The sequence below is a fragment of the Stenella coeruleoalba genome, assembly GCF_951394435.1.
Source record: "Stenella coeruleoalba genome assembly, chromosome: 8".
Lineage (NCBI taxonomy): Eukaryota > Metazoa > Chordata > Mammalia > Artiodactyla > Delphinidae > Stenella > Stenella coeruleoalba.
Genome location: NC_137154.1, coordinates 44,907,858 through 44,922,275, shown reverse-complemented (window position 1 = coordinate 44,922,275; position 14,418 = coordinate 44,907,858). Strand labels below are relative to the sequence as shown.

General features: G+C 45.6%; 1 protein-coding gene across 1 annotated transcript in view; it reads left to right on the top strand.

The window, feature by feature from the left end:
* The first annotated feature begins 10,759 nt into the window (after window positions 1–10,759).
* The window catches only part of AMPD3 (adenosine monophosphate deaminase 3), a 42,274-nt gene continuing 38,615 nt past the window's right edge, over window positions 10,760–14,418 (top strand). Inside the window, exon 1 of the mRNA XM_079928272.1 lies at window positions 10,760–11,099. The gene's annotated coding sequence lies outside the window, so the exon portion shown is untranslated. The remainder of the gene's footprint in view (window positions 11,100–14,418) is intronic.

The following is a 14,418-nucleotide window of genomic DNA, read 5'->3' as shown; positions in this document are numbered from 1 at the left end:
GCATGGGGCTTAGGGAGGGGTCTGAAGATGTAGGCTAGAGCTGCTAGGAAAAAGGCCTACCAGGACCAAAGGGCCAGGTAATATGAGACAAGTAAGAACACTGGGAATCTGGCTTTATTGGAAGCCTGCCATGGAATCAGTGCAGATGCTCTTTCGCCTTCCCTCTTCAGGCCCAGGGAGGGTGACACCCTGATGCTACCAGCCCTTGAGTATCATACAAATCCTCATGGTTCCCTACACCCTTGCCACATCTTTGTAAATAGTCCCTCTATTAAATTATCTATTAAATCAATTATCCTAATATGAAGGTAGCATCTGTTTGCTTCTGGGACCCTACTGATATAGAAGCCATTCTGTTGATGGCTCTGGGGAGGCCCTCTGGACCAGCTCTGGAGATGGAGTCTGGGGACAGGGCTTTAAATAGTAGATGCCTGCAGGAGGGGAAAGGACAAAAGATAAGGACAGAGAGTGTAACTTCATTGACATACTCCAGAGATCCCTGGTAGGAATGGAATTTGGCAATGCATTTATGCCTAACTCATCGGGATGGGTAGAGATCAGACAGATCTGATTTGAAGCAGTGGGTGGGGTGGTGGTATTAGGAAGCAGGACCATTAATATCACCCAGATCTTATTCCACTTGCTCTCTGGAGAAGGGCTGAGCAGCAGTCTAGACCCTGGAGGGGGGAATGAGTGATTAAAGCTAGAGCCCACTGAAGCAGGAGTAGGGTGGGAGGGGTGGGACCTGGCCCTGGAGTCCCGGCACAGGGTCGGGCCCCTCTACAGCTTTGGCAGAAGGAACAAAGATGCTCACAAAACAGTATGGGAGGACATTCTTCCCCACTGACTTCCAGGATATACTCACATGGAAGGAATGTTTGAGAGAGACAGAACTGGAAACATCCAGAAAACATGAAGGGTTGGGGAGGGTGGGCATGAGGAATTTAAAAACAGGTTTATTATAAACTTAATAAATGCTGGAAAAGTGACAGAATTTGGAAAAGTTAATTTGAAAACATCACCACCCTGGAGCACTAAATCTGGTTTTATTTACCCAGGCCATGTGATATTTCCTTTAGTAAAATAAGAGATTTATACATGTTGGAAATGGAGCTTTTATTGTGTAATCTTTACAGACTTTCCAATCATGAATATGTGACAGAAATAAAATGTGGGAAAATGACTCAGGTATTTATTCCCCTAAATTCTCCCAGGGCCTTTGCACATGCTGTTTCCAAGGTGTGGAACCTGGAAGGAGGTCAGTTTTTCTTGTTATGCTCTGTTACAGCTCTTGTACTTTTCTTTCCAGCACTATCACTGTTGAAGTTATGTGTTCAGGCGGTCATTTGATTAATGTCCTGTCTTGCTAAATAGCTGTAACCTCCATGAAGGCAAGAAGTGTTCTGCTGACCATTGTTGCTCTAGGACCTAGAGCCTGACACCTGCTAGATACTCAGTAGATATTTCATGGATGACTGCCCAAAGGACTTTTAGAGCATGTCAAGACTGGCTTCCCAAGTAAGAGCAGGTGAACCAATAAAGACGCAGACGTAGAGAATGGACTTGAGGACATGGGGAGGGGGAGGGGTAAGCTGGGACGAAGTGAGAGAGTAGCATTGACATATATATACTACCAAATGTAAAACAGATAGCTAGTGGGAAGCAGCTGCATAGCACAGGGAGATCAGCTCGGTGTTTTGTGACCACCTAGAGGAGTGGGATAGGGAGGGTGGGAGGGAGACGCAAGAGGGAGGAGATATGGGGATATATGTATATGTATAGCTGATTCACTTTGTTATACAGCAGAAACTAACACACCATTGTAAAGAAATTATACTCCAATAAAGATGTTAAAAAAAAAAAAAAAGCAGGTGAACCACAGTGTATAGTTCTGCTAACCTTGGGCCTATATTCCCTGCATTGCTCCGTGAAAAGACCTTTTTCTGACACCACACTAGCAGGGTGGGAGCATGTAACGCCATATACCAGCATGGTAACTGCTGACGTTAGGACTTCATGTGGAAGGGTAGTCAGATAGAATCCTTCAGTCAGATAGAGTCCTGCCCTCACAGCATGAAAGACAACTCCTTTGATTTCCCTGAAATTGCCAAAACGTTTATCCTTAACTTAGATCCTTGGGTCTCAGAGTGGTTGCTATGATTATGCAAATATCATGGTGCACTGACACCAACTTGGAGAAGTTCTAAGGTGGCAAGGATATCTAAACTGCATAGTGTTGTATTTTTCCCTGCTTTCTCTGATGTGAGATTTTAGGCCTGATGTAATCAAGTTAATCACAAAATCTGTGGGAGTTATATTTGGATGTTACAGAACTGCTCAGTGTGGCCAATGCAAGATAAGTGGAAATATGATATGGTGGCTTCATTAAAAGACATTTGGGACCTACTGTATAGCACAGGGCACTATATTCAATATCTTGTAATGATCTATAATGGAAAAGAATCATATAAGTGGAATCGATGCAGTAATTGTCTTTCAGTGATTGGCATATTTCACTTAGCATCATGTCCTAAGATTCATCCATGTTGTCACATATTGCAGGATTTCTTTCTTTCTTAAGGCTGAATATTCTTTATTGTATGGACATACCACATTCTCTTTGTCCATTCATCCATCAATGGACATTTAGGTTGCATTTTCATCTTGGCTGTTGTGAATAGTGCTGCAGTGAATGTGGAATGCTAATATCTCTTTGAGATCCTGATTTCAATTCTTTTGGATAACTATGCAGAAGTGGGGTTGCTGGATCATATGGTAATACAACTCAATAGCAAAAAAATTAATAACCCAATTTAAAAATGGGCCAAACACTTGAATCAACATTTCCTTGAAGAAGACAGACAGATGGCCAACAGGTAAATGAAAATATGCTCAACATCATTAACCATCAGGGAAATGCAAATAAAAACCACAATGAGATAGTACTTCCTACCTGTTAGGATAGCTATTATCAAGAAAACAGAAGACAATGGGTGTTGTAAGGATGTGGAGAAATTAGAACCCTTGTATACACTGTTGGTGGTAATGCAAAATGGTGCATTTGCTGTAAGAATAGTATGGAGGTTCCTCAAAAGATGAAAAATAGAACCACTATATGGTCCTTCCTCCCTCTTGCTTCATGAAACATGGAAGTAATGGCTGAAGATCTATCTGTAGGCTTTTCTTAGCAAAGGAAGGGGGACTGCTAATTCCCACAAGGATGAGACCACACTTGAGGGCAGGTAGAGTGGTGGCTGGAAAGAGTCAGAGGATTTGTGAAGTGCCCATAATTCCCAACTCTGGACTATTTACAGGAAGAAAGAGAAAAAAATATTTCTCTTATTTATCTCATTGTTATTTTAGGTCGCTATTATCCTCAGCTGAATCTAATTCCAAATAATACATTTGAGAATACTCAATTATTGATAAACCACAAGCTTTTGCAATGTTTATTTAGAAAGGATCTGAACTTTGCCATATGTCACTGGAAATTGATCCGGCTCAAGTGGGGATTGTCTAGAATGTGACTGTAGACAGGAACTATGCAGATGGGTCAAGGACTGGGGCTTACCTTTTGGGAACATTTGACAGGTGATAGATATCAGGGACTTCCAACTGCTTTGTTTCTCTTTCTCAGAGACTCACCCTTTAGACAAGTCATGAGCCATAGGGACTTTTGCCCACCCTGAACTGTTTGGGGTTCGTCCAGTGTTCTCTCCAAGATTTCTGAGGGTTTCTGGGTGGAGCTTCTGCTGCATAGTGACCTTTGGGTTCTCATTCCTTGTTATGTGCAGATCCCCTCTCCTCTGACAGCCACTCTCCTTTCTTTCCTGGGTCTTTCCAGCATGGAACATAACTCTTCCTTCAGGGCACCTCTGAAACCACTTTGCCTGAAGGTTTGGGGATAGTCGGATAGTCGATAAAGAGCCATTTGCCCTGGGTCTTTTCACAGTTAATGGTGCAAAGAAACAGTGGAGTTGTGAAATAACAGTTTTTTTAAAAATTCATTATTTTTGGTTCTTTTAACAATGTTTTATTGTAGTAAAACATATAGAACATAACATTTGCTATTGTAACATGAACAATTCTACGTGTACAATTCAGTGGCATCAATTACATTCACAATGTTGTGCAATCATCACAATTTTCTGAGTTTTGATTTCCCAAATCAAAATCTTATGCAGAGTCCTCCTCCCTCACCCAGAGGTGTCATTATTCTCAGTGAGATCATAGTTAGGCTCATTCTTAAATAATAGAAATTCAGGAACTGGAAAAATGCCTGTGCTTCTCTTGGATACAATTTAAGCTGCTCGCATTCCTCCAGATGTCCCTGGTAGAATCCACAGAGCTGAGGATGGATTGGGTGTTGATGGTACTGTCACGCTGATGGTGGTCAGCCTTCTGGAGTCTGACACTCAACTGGGAAGCAGACAGTGTCTGCAGCCAGGAGGGATCTTAGGAATGAGTATGGCCTAAGGGGAATGTGTGTGTGCCTGTGTGTGTGTGTGTGTGTGTGTGTGTGTGTGTGTGTGTAGGTGGCAATGGGGGAAGACTGCATCCCCAGGAGACAGAGGTCACTGCCTCATGTGAGGCTGTACTCTACCCACCTCCTTCTCCCCCTTCCCAAGTAATTCTGGAGGGCTATATTCATGCTAGAAATTGACACCTGAATTTCAAAGTATAGAGCGAGAGATGAAGGGAGTTTGGGGCAGGTGATTTGGGGTGTTCAGACAATGAGTTAAACGTGCAAGTTGTTTGAGGCTGTGATTCCCATCTATAGGAGTCCCACCACAGAGTCTCACCAGATGGTATAACGATTAGGCTGATGGTAGAGTTCAGAGAATATGAAAACCACACAAATTCAAGTTCTGGGAATGAGCTGGGGGTGGAGCTGGAGCTACAGCCAAGCATTATCTTGTGCAGAGTCCTGAAGGGAAGGCAGAGACAACAGGCCATTCTTAGGTGGGGAAGGGGGTTGCTAATTCCCAGACTTCAATTTAAATACAGAGACCGTGTGCCCACAAGCAGACAGGTGTGTCCTGGGGAACAGCCCCCTGCCTACTGAGAGGGTGTTCTGTGGTCATGTGCTGTGGGCCCCAAGCCTGAAATCCCCACTCACTGACCCTCTTCACTCCAGTCCAGAGAGGAGTGACTGGGGGACTCTAAGCCCAAGATCTCCGGGCACCCCAAGACTCCACACTAGCCCCACTCCGGGCCCGAGCATGAGGACAAGACATCTCCCCACTTCCTGTCACAACAGCTCCATTTCCAATCCTGAGTGCACGTGCTCTGGGTCTAGGGGCGAGCTCACACTCACGCTAACTTTCAAGGTGCTCGGGTTTGTCTCTCTCCTTTCTAGAAACCCATTTCAGAAAGAAGGAATCGGCTGTTAACTGTAAGGGGACATGCTGTCAGACTCCAGCTTGCTTAAGGGATGATTGACCACACAGGAGTTCAAAACTGTAGGGGAGGAGGGAGTTCCCTGGTGGCCTAATGGTTAGGATTCCAGGCTTTCACTGCCACGGCCCCGGTTCAATCTCTGGTCAGGGAACTGACATCCGGCGTGCATTGTGCCAAAAAAAAAAAAAGAATTCCTGGGGGGGGTGGTGGAATTGAACCTCCAGCTGGAGTGGGGAGGCAGGTGGGGCGAAGGCTGTATGCTACAGCACCAGTGGGGGCCACAATGCCCTTCCATGCCCGGAGCACTCATTTTCCAGCCACCACATACTCCTGATGGACCTATTTCTGCCCCGTTTCCAGACCATATGCTATGATTTCAGTTCACTCAATTAGTAGAAGGCCCGGGGGCACTTTGGTTTGAAAATTGAATGTATTTGCTGAGACTCTGCTAAAGCACTCTCAGAAGCAGAACCCCCTTCTTATCGTCTCCTGGGTGAGATTTTTTGCTTCTGTAGTTCAGGAGACAGTAAAAGGAGACAGATGAATTGGTTATTTGGAGGCTGCCATGCCCATCTTGGATGTGCGTGTGTGCATTGTGGAACAACTACCCAGAGGACGGTGTTAGTAGGGGTTGGGGGGATGAAGCGCAGACCCCTGGGCTTCCAAAAATGCTCAGATAATCCCCATCTGCCAGTGTCAGAGCACCCTTGGAGGTAACCCACAGCTCGGGGCCCAGTGCTCTCCAAAGCGTTCAGGTCTGAATGATTGGAGGGAAGGGCAGATTGGAGGAGAGGAAGAGAAAGGACTCAGGATGTCTGCCCCTGGTGGCAGAAGAATGGAGAAGAGACTGATGGTGCTGCTGGGGGATGGAGGTGGGGCGGGGGACGGTTGTGTTGGTTGCTACTAGTTGGTGTTCTCACCGACTTGCTCGATGCAAGGTTGCCGCAAACCTTCAACTTGTCAAAAACACAATATTTGCTAAGTGCAATAAAGCGAAGCACAATAAAATGAGGTATGTTTTTTGTATTTATGTTTTAGTGTAAAAATAAATTTAGCAATATTTACTGTATGGATTAAGTCACCCTTACTCGACATTTTTGTCAGGTGTCCATGTCATGTGTCATAGAAGAAGTGTCCTCAGGGAAGAGGGAATTCTACTACATAGGGGAGGGGTGACAGTGGCACCCTCACTGTTCCAGTTACTTTCAAGTGGATCGCAAGGTATTACGAATTACTTGTAGCCCAGGTGGTAGATAGATTATATCATCTAACTAGCATTTAACTAATTCTCACAAAAGGGACAAGTAGCTTGAAACGATTCCTGCAAAGAAATCCATAGATTGAAAATCCAGTTGGCCCTCTGTATCCATGGGTTCTGCATCTGCACATTCAACCAACTGAGGATGGAAAATATATATATATTTTAAATTCCAGAACATTCCAAAAAGCAGAACTTGAATTTGCAGTGTGCCTGGCAACTATTTACATAGTATTTATTTATATATTGTATTAGGTATTATAAGTAATCTAGAGATGATTTAAAGTATACGGGAGGATGTACATAGGTTATATGCAAATACTATGCCATTTTATATAAGGGACTTGAGTATCCATGGATTTTAGTATCTGCAGGGGTCTTGGAAGGGACGCTGTAATATGGATAGCACAAGCAAAAGCAAACTCAGAAAAATGGTAGAGCTAACAATTTCCTGCTATTCATATGAGATCCATTATGATGATATCTCTGATACGGAAGTCTATCAGAAAAAAGTTCAAATGTATAAAAAAAGACCTCTCAAAATACGGATTTACATCGCTATAGTTAACAACCAGCCTAGGGGGATACTGCACTTTGAGGTATTAGCTAATAATTACATAAATATGCCATCATGATCAGCGAGATATGTACATTCTATACACTCAGAGCATGAAGACAAATCTCGATGATTTTTTTCCACGTCATGCGATACTTAGTCGTGTATTTTTGTGAACTATTATTAAATGTAATAAACATGTTTAGAAATCTCTTTTGAGTAAAATCTCTTTTATTTAATAGTAAAAGGCAAAATGTCAGTCAGTATATTGGAAAAAACCCACTGTTCTATTTGCCATGATTAAAGTGACTGAATTGGTACAGAGAGAAGATGGCAACACGTAAAAATGCATTCTGTTGAAAGACACACAGAAAACGTCGTCGAAGATTTGGAAAAATGTTTTAGAACATATTATGTGTTGTGGAAGTTGGATTATGGTTGGATGCCAGTTGCTAATATGTTTTACTTTAAGTCTTTTCAGTGATGGCATTCATAAAGAAATACTTCTTGTGATCTACTAAAGAAAAGATGTGTTTATAATGTGAATGATATATCTAGTATAACATGCTGTGGTTTTTATGTGTAAGAGTAAATATCAATGCAGTGGCTGCCCAGACTGGAATACAAAACTGGGGCTGGGCAGGGAGGGACTCCATGTGAGTCACACAAGGTATCCCTTCAGGTATAGGTGATATTTTAGCAATGAATGTAACTGTGCTTTAAAATAATCATGTTATGGGGAAAGCACTTTGAAAATTGATGCTGTAACTGTTTCCATTATCATGTGATTTTAATGCCAAAATGAAGTGTGTCAGTTTCAACTATATAGACTGTCATAGCCACTGTCTTCAAAATTAAGAAATATACTTTTTAAACCTATATTACATTCTTTCAAATAAAGAGTTTCTGGAGTTTAAAAAAATCCCATTGTTAAAAATATCTGCAGGAACAACTGATGAAAATGAAACAGCTCATAAAACACTGAGCAGCTTAAACTGGTTTTGCCTCCTTAAATAGGTTGTTGAAACAGCCCCAGCTTAAACTGGTTTTGCCTCCCTAAATAGGTTGATTAATCAAACCTTGAGTTATTTTACAGAAACAGCAGTGCAAGATGGGAAGCCATCTCTTCAGGATGACCCCCAACTGAGAATCTTCAGTCTACAGCACTCAAAGAATCAAAAGGTTGCCACTGGAACTCTTAACAAAGCAAAGGGAGTCCTTCAATAAGGAACATCTTCCAGTAGCACGAGTAGTTTATATGTTCTGATTCAAGACTAGCCAGTCAGCTTCCAAGTTTGAAGTTCCCCTAACCTCTTAAATTTCACCCCAACCCTGGATCAAGGAGACAGATTTGAGAACTTTGCCTCCTGTCTCCTTGCTGGTCAACCTCGCAATAAAGCTTCTTCTCCCTCAAAACCAGTGCCATATTATTGGCTCCTATGCACATCAGGCAGTGAACCTTTGCTTGATAACAAAAACATCATTGGGAGTGTGGGCTTCATGGACAAAGAAGAGTTTCCTGGGGGAATTTCACATTTGCAAAATTGGTAGATGGGATTTAAGCAGTGAGAATTGTGATTTAATAAGTGTAGTGAAAGAACTTTTTTTTTTTGATGTGGATCATTTTTAAAGTCTTTATTGAATTTGTTACAATATTGCTTCTGTTTTATGTTTTGGTTTTTTGGCCTGAAGGCATGTGGGATCTTAGCTCCCACACCTGGGATGGAACCCACACCCACCCCCCCCTGCATTGGAAGGCGAAGTCTTCACCACTGGGCCGCCAGGGAAGACCCAGAACTTTTTTATTTGGGTGTATTTATCTTTGTGAGGTTTTTGGCTTTGTTTTGCAATTAACAGCCATTAGGACTAAGTATTGACATTAACTGAACTTAAAAGCATACTTTCTAGTCTCATAAAATATTAAACTAAGATTGATTGAAATCATTTTTAATCATGTTGCTCTCAAACAGATTTTTGCTAATAACTTTAAAGTGAAGGGAAAAGGGTATAATGTACCATTCATTAAAATTGAAATAATTTAAGATTATTGTTTCATCTTTACCCAATCCTGTAATGACTTTTAGCATGCCTTGTAATACATAATGTATTTATATAGTTACATGTGCATATAACTTACAAATAAATTGTAAATATCAGGCTAGGACATAGAAGGAATAAAACTTGGTGCACAAATGTGACAATGTGAAAGCAGTTAGCACCATCAGGACACTAATGAATAGTTTCGCTTCCCCCTTGGTGACTAACCGGTGTGAGATATGAAAGGGAGAAGGAGTCGAGGATAGCTCTCAAGAGTGGCTTGGGGGAGTGGGTGGTGGTGCTGTCACCCAGAAGGCTGGAAATGTTATCTAATGAAATTTGGGTCCACTTGACAAACTACTGACACTGGGTTGTGGTGAAGGAAAGTGCAGCATTTGTTGCAAGGCCAAGCAAGGAGTACTGGCGGGTAAAGCTCAAAAGACTCCTCGATGGATTTCAGGGAAGGGTTTTTAAAGACAGGGAGAGGGCAACAGGGTGGGTGATCAGATCCTGGACATTCTTCTGATGGGTGGTGAGATAATTGGGAGTCAACATCATCAACCTTCTGGTTCTAATTGTCTGGGGTCTATGTGCTTGTTGATCAGCATGCAGTTAATGCCTTCCACCTGGTGGAGGTTTCAGTCTCTGCAAAACAGCTCAAGCATATGGCTCAGAATATTATCTGTAGCCCTCGAAGAGGAACTAAAGGTCCTTGACTTTGTTTTATAGCTAAACTATTATTATTTTTGTCTTACTTGACTGTTTTCCTTTGCTTCTGCATTTTCTCACTTCTCTGATTAAATGTGGAACTCAGGAAAGGCCTAGGATGCTAAAGTTTTTCTACAAACAAGAGGCAGGTGGAGGACAGGGAGGGTGGGAGGAGTCTGTCCCTAGAAGGCCTTATAGGGTCCTGCTGGGTTACAGAAACACAGGAACAGGAGTGGGTTCTGGCACGTTCCTGGAAGGAAATTAGGAGTTTGAGTTTGGACACGTTTCCTCCGGTCTAGGAACCTCTAGTGGAGATGTGTCCAGTTGGTTGGATATGCCATCTGCAGCTCTGGACCATTCTGGGCTGGAGGGGAGGTTCCAGAGTCATTAGCAGGCAGGAGGTTTTAACATGGGAGTGGGTGAGATCCCCAGAAGGGGCAGGCAGCCGAGCAGTGGAACCCCAGAGAACACCACCACAATGAAAAGCCAGGCCCTGGAGGCTGAGAAGCTGCAGTCATTAAGGTGTGTAGAAAATCTGGAGAGAGAGAGGGGTGGTGGTTGCAGGTGCCGACTCCGGAAACTGTACTCCAAGGGGGTTGCAGGAGGGAAGGTGTGCTCAGCAGGTTCAAAGGCTGGGGAGAAGCGACTAGGGGAGGCTATAAAGCACCCACTGGCTTTGGCAACTAGAGGTCAATCCGGACTTAGAGGGGCGGGTGTGTAAGCCAGAGCACAGGGTTGGAGGAGAGAGTGTGTCAGTTCAGCTCCAGGGAGTAAGTCACCTGTTTGGGGGCGCTGACCCCAGAATCTCTCCTTGGGACAAGTCCCGGCAGGGGAGGAGGTCTGGGAAGATCCGAACATCGTGAGGAACGCTTTGGGGCCCGGGGGTGACCGTGGAGGCGAGCCGGGCTGGACCTGACCCCCGGCTGCGGCGGGCGCTTTTCCGGCCGAGGGACAGGGCGGAGGCCGCCGCGCCCCGGGCTCTCTCAAGTTTCCTTTCCTGTTGGCCGCGCGGCCCTGCGCTTCAGGTAGCAGCGGCCCGGCCGGGTGGGCGGGCGGCGGACAGGGCAGACCTCCGCGGCGGCGGCTCGGCCCGCGCCCCTCTGCCGCTGGCTCCTCGCCTCTCCTCTGCTCCGCGCCCAGGTAGGTCACCGGCTGGGGCGGCGCGAGACCCCCGGGGTTCTCCCCTGCGGAAGCGGCCCTTTTCCTCCCGCCCGGCGGCCCGGGAGCTCCGGGCTGGCGCGGCGCAGCACCGCGCCCCGGGACCGCCGGCCCTTGTCCCTGCCGCGGGGCGCACCGCCGGCTCCCGCCCAGCGCCCGCCGTGGGGCGAGGCCCGGCCCGGGCTCCGCGGGTCGGCGGCAGGGCGGGGCAGCCCTTCTGCGGTGCTCGCTGTTCGCCCTGACCCGCGCCGCCACCTGCTCTCCAGACTGCGAGCCGCCCCCTTCGGCCCACTGCATGACCCTGTCCCCTGAAGCCCGTGAGTGCGCGCGACGCTGCGCTACTGACCTTGAACCCACGGCTCGCGGCCCCCGGCGGCCCACAGTGGGGGTCGGAGCGCCCCCGGGTCGGAATCTTGGCCCTGGGCTTCCCTGCCCGCTAAGGCGGCGGCTCCGATCCCGGGCTCATCCGCTGCCTGGGCCCTGGACTGTGCTCCTGTCCCAGTTCCTGCGGTGGCCTGGGCTCCAGAGGCCTCAGGTGAGCCCGCCATACCTCAGCTCCCTGGCGACCGACATTGGATTCGAAAGGTTTAGAGAAATCATGGGACCCGGGACTTGCCGCCGCTTAAGAGCCCGGACCACTTTCTAGTGCTTGAGGACTGGCCAGATACCGAGGGCTGAGGATTTCCACCTGGAGGCAGGGGGATGGGCAGGATGGCAGAGTGATGGGGTCACTGGAGGCCTTCATCCTTACCTCTTTGGCTCGTTCCTGGCAAGGGAGGTAGGTGTACTGCATCTGGCAGTCTGCTTTGTGCCCTTGAACTTCCTGGTAGCTGCTTTGCCAGTGGAACTGCTTGCCTTGGCTGGCAGAGGCCTCTGGGGTGAGTTTTGAGAGGCCCTGGAGCAGGAGACACTTGCTAACTAGAGTGTCACTTACACTAACTGTTGGGTCCTTGTATGTGGCTGGAAGCTTGGTCATGACAAATTAGCAAAGGAGCTGAGTGAAGACAGCTGGAAGCACTAGGAGGAATTTCAGCATGGTCCCGAGCCCTTGTTGGCTATCCCCCTGGATGTGGTGACCAACATTTGGCCATCTTTAGGGGGGAGTTGGCTGCAGCTGGAACCCTCATGGGAGAAATTCCTCCCCTGGCTGTGAAGCATCAGTGTTGAGTGGTAGTCAAGCCGTAGGGCCAGGCAGACAGAGCCCCTGTCGGCACTCACCTTCTGGAGTGTTAGCAGGTTTGGAGTAGTTAGCCTGACCTGGCTGCAACTCTGGTGGCAGCTCTGAGGGACCGGCTTACTCTGAAGATGCCGGTTCGGGGCTGCACTAAGAATCATGAGACTTACGTGGGTGGTTTGCTGGGAGACTCTGGGACCTCTGAGCCCCACCCTCAGCCCAACCTCGGCTCTTTGGAGAGCCTCAGTAGGGCTCTCAGCAAGGTCAGGAAGCTCTTGGAGAGATGAGGCCTGTTTTCCTTGTCCTCATACTAGGTGAATCACTCTTCAAATGGCTTTGAAATCAATCCCTGGTTTTGAAAATATCATGGGCAGATAAAATGTAGCCTTAGGGTTAAGCAGGGAGAAGATCTTCTCTCCCCGAAAGCTACTCATTGGCCTCCCTGGTTCTTCCCCCCAAATATTAATCCTTTATTTCTTCTGTGTGCTGCTGCATATCTAGGACAGGAGGTCATGGCTTTGGGCTCTGATCTAGGAGGGGCTAGGGCCCAAGAGGATGGGCTCAAGGCTGGGGTGCTGGCCATGCAAAGTCAGCAAGAAGTATCACTCATAGAGGAGAAGGCTCTTTTTCCTGATAGGGTTTCACATTTGAACATGGTTGCCTTCTCCTTGCACCCAAATAGGGGTTGAGAGAGTACTTGTCACATAATAGTGTTCAGTAAATAATGTTGAGTGAAAGGATTCGGTGTCTACATGAAAGGTCATGTTCATTTTCCCAGCTGGACTTTCTCGTACCTGGTATCAGGATGATAATGAGTCGAGATAACATTTATAAAGCACATATTCTGTGCCAGGTACTATTCTATGCACTTCACACATGCTAACTAATTTAATTGTCATGGCAACCTATGAGGTTGGCACTGTTATTATCCCCATTTTAGAGGGAATACAACTGAGCCAGAGAAATTAGTAACCTGCCCAAGGTCATGCAACTTAGTGGTGGGACAGGAGTCCAACCTGGGTAGTCTGGCTTGAATCCATATTCTTAACCACACACCGAGCTGACTCTTGACACTGGCATAGATAGATGCACCACTTAGCTCATTGACTCATTCATTACGTTATGCGTTCATTCATTCAACAAGTATTTCTTGATACCTGCTATATTCCAGGCATGAGGATACAATAGTGAATGAGGTGGGCGAGGTCTGTCATGGAGGTGATATATAGTGGGCAAAGCCCCTTTGCCCAACGCCTCTCTGAGTCATGCACACCTCAGAAATGAGAAGGAAGATGGGCCCCTATAGGCAACCCCACAGCATCCTTTTGGGGAGGGGAGAGTCGTATCTTTTTGGATGAGTCATAATTTGATTCCAGCCTTTCCTGTTTGTTGGGGTTTTGTAAGGGACACTTAAGTGATAACAGTGAATGCAGTCTGATTTGGCACAATAACTTTATGTCCTTGAACCTAATAAATATTGTAGGTCTTTATCTCATGGCAATGAAAAAAAAAAGTGAATGCAGTCTGGTCTCCTGGGAGGGAGGTGCAGGCCTGGGTCTGGTTATCATAGATTGTCTTTTTTTTTTTAAGTCTATTTAAAAAAATTGAGATATAGTTGATGTATAATATTATATGTTACAGGTATGCAATATAGTGATTCATAATTTTTAAAGGTTATACTCCATTTATAGTTATTATAAGTTATTGGCTGTATTCCCTGTGTTGTACCATATGTCCTTGTAGCTTATTTATTTTATACATAATAGTTTGTACCTCTAAATCCCCTACCCCTATCTTGCCCCTCCCACTTCCCTCTCCCTACTGGTATCCACTAGTTTGTCCTATATATCTGTGAGTCTGTTTCCTTTTTGTTATATTCATTCGTATTTTTTAGATTCCACATATAAATAATATACAGTATTTGTCTTTTTCTGACTTATTTCACTTAGCATAATACCCTCCAAGTCCATCCATGTTGTTGCAAATGGCAAAATTTCATTTTTTCTTATGGCTGAGTAGTATTCCATTGTATATATGTGCCACATCTTCTCTATCCATTCATCTGTTGATGGACACTTGGGTTGCTTCCATATCTTGGCAATTGTAAATAATGCTGCTGTGAACGTT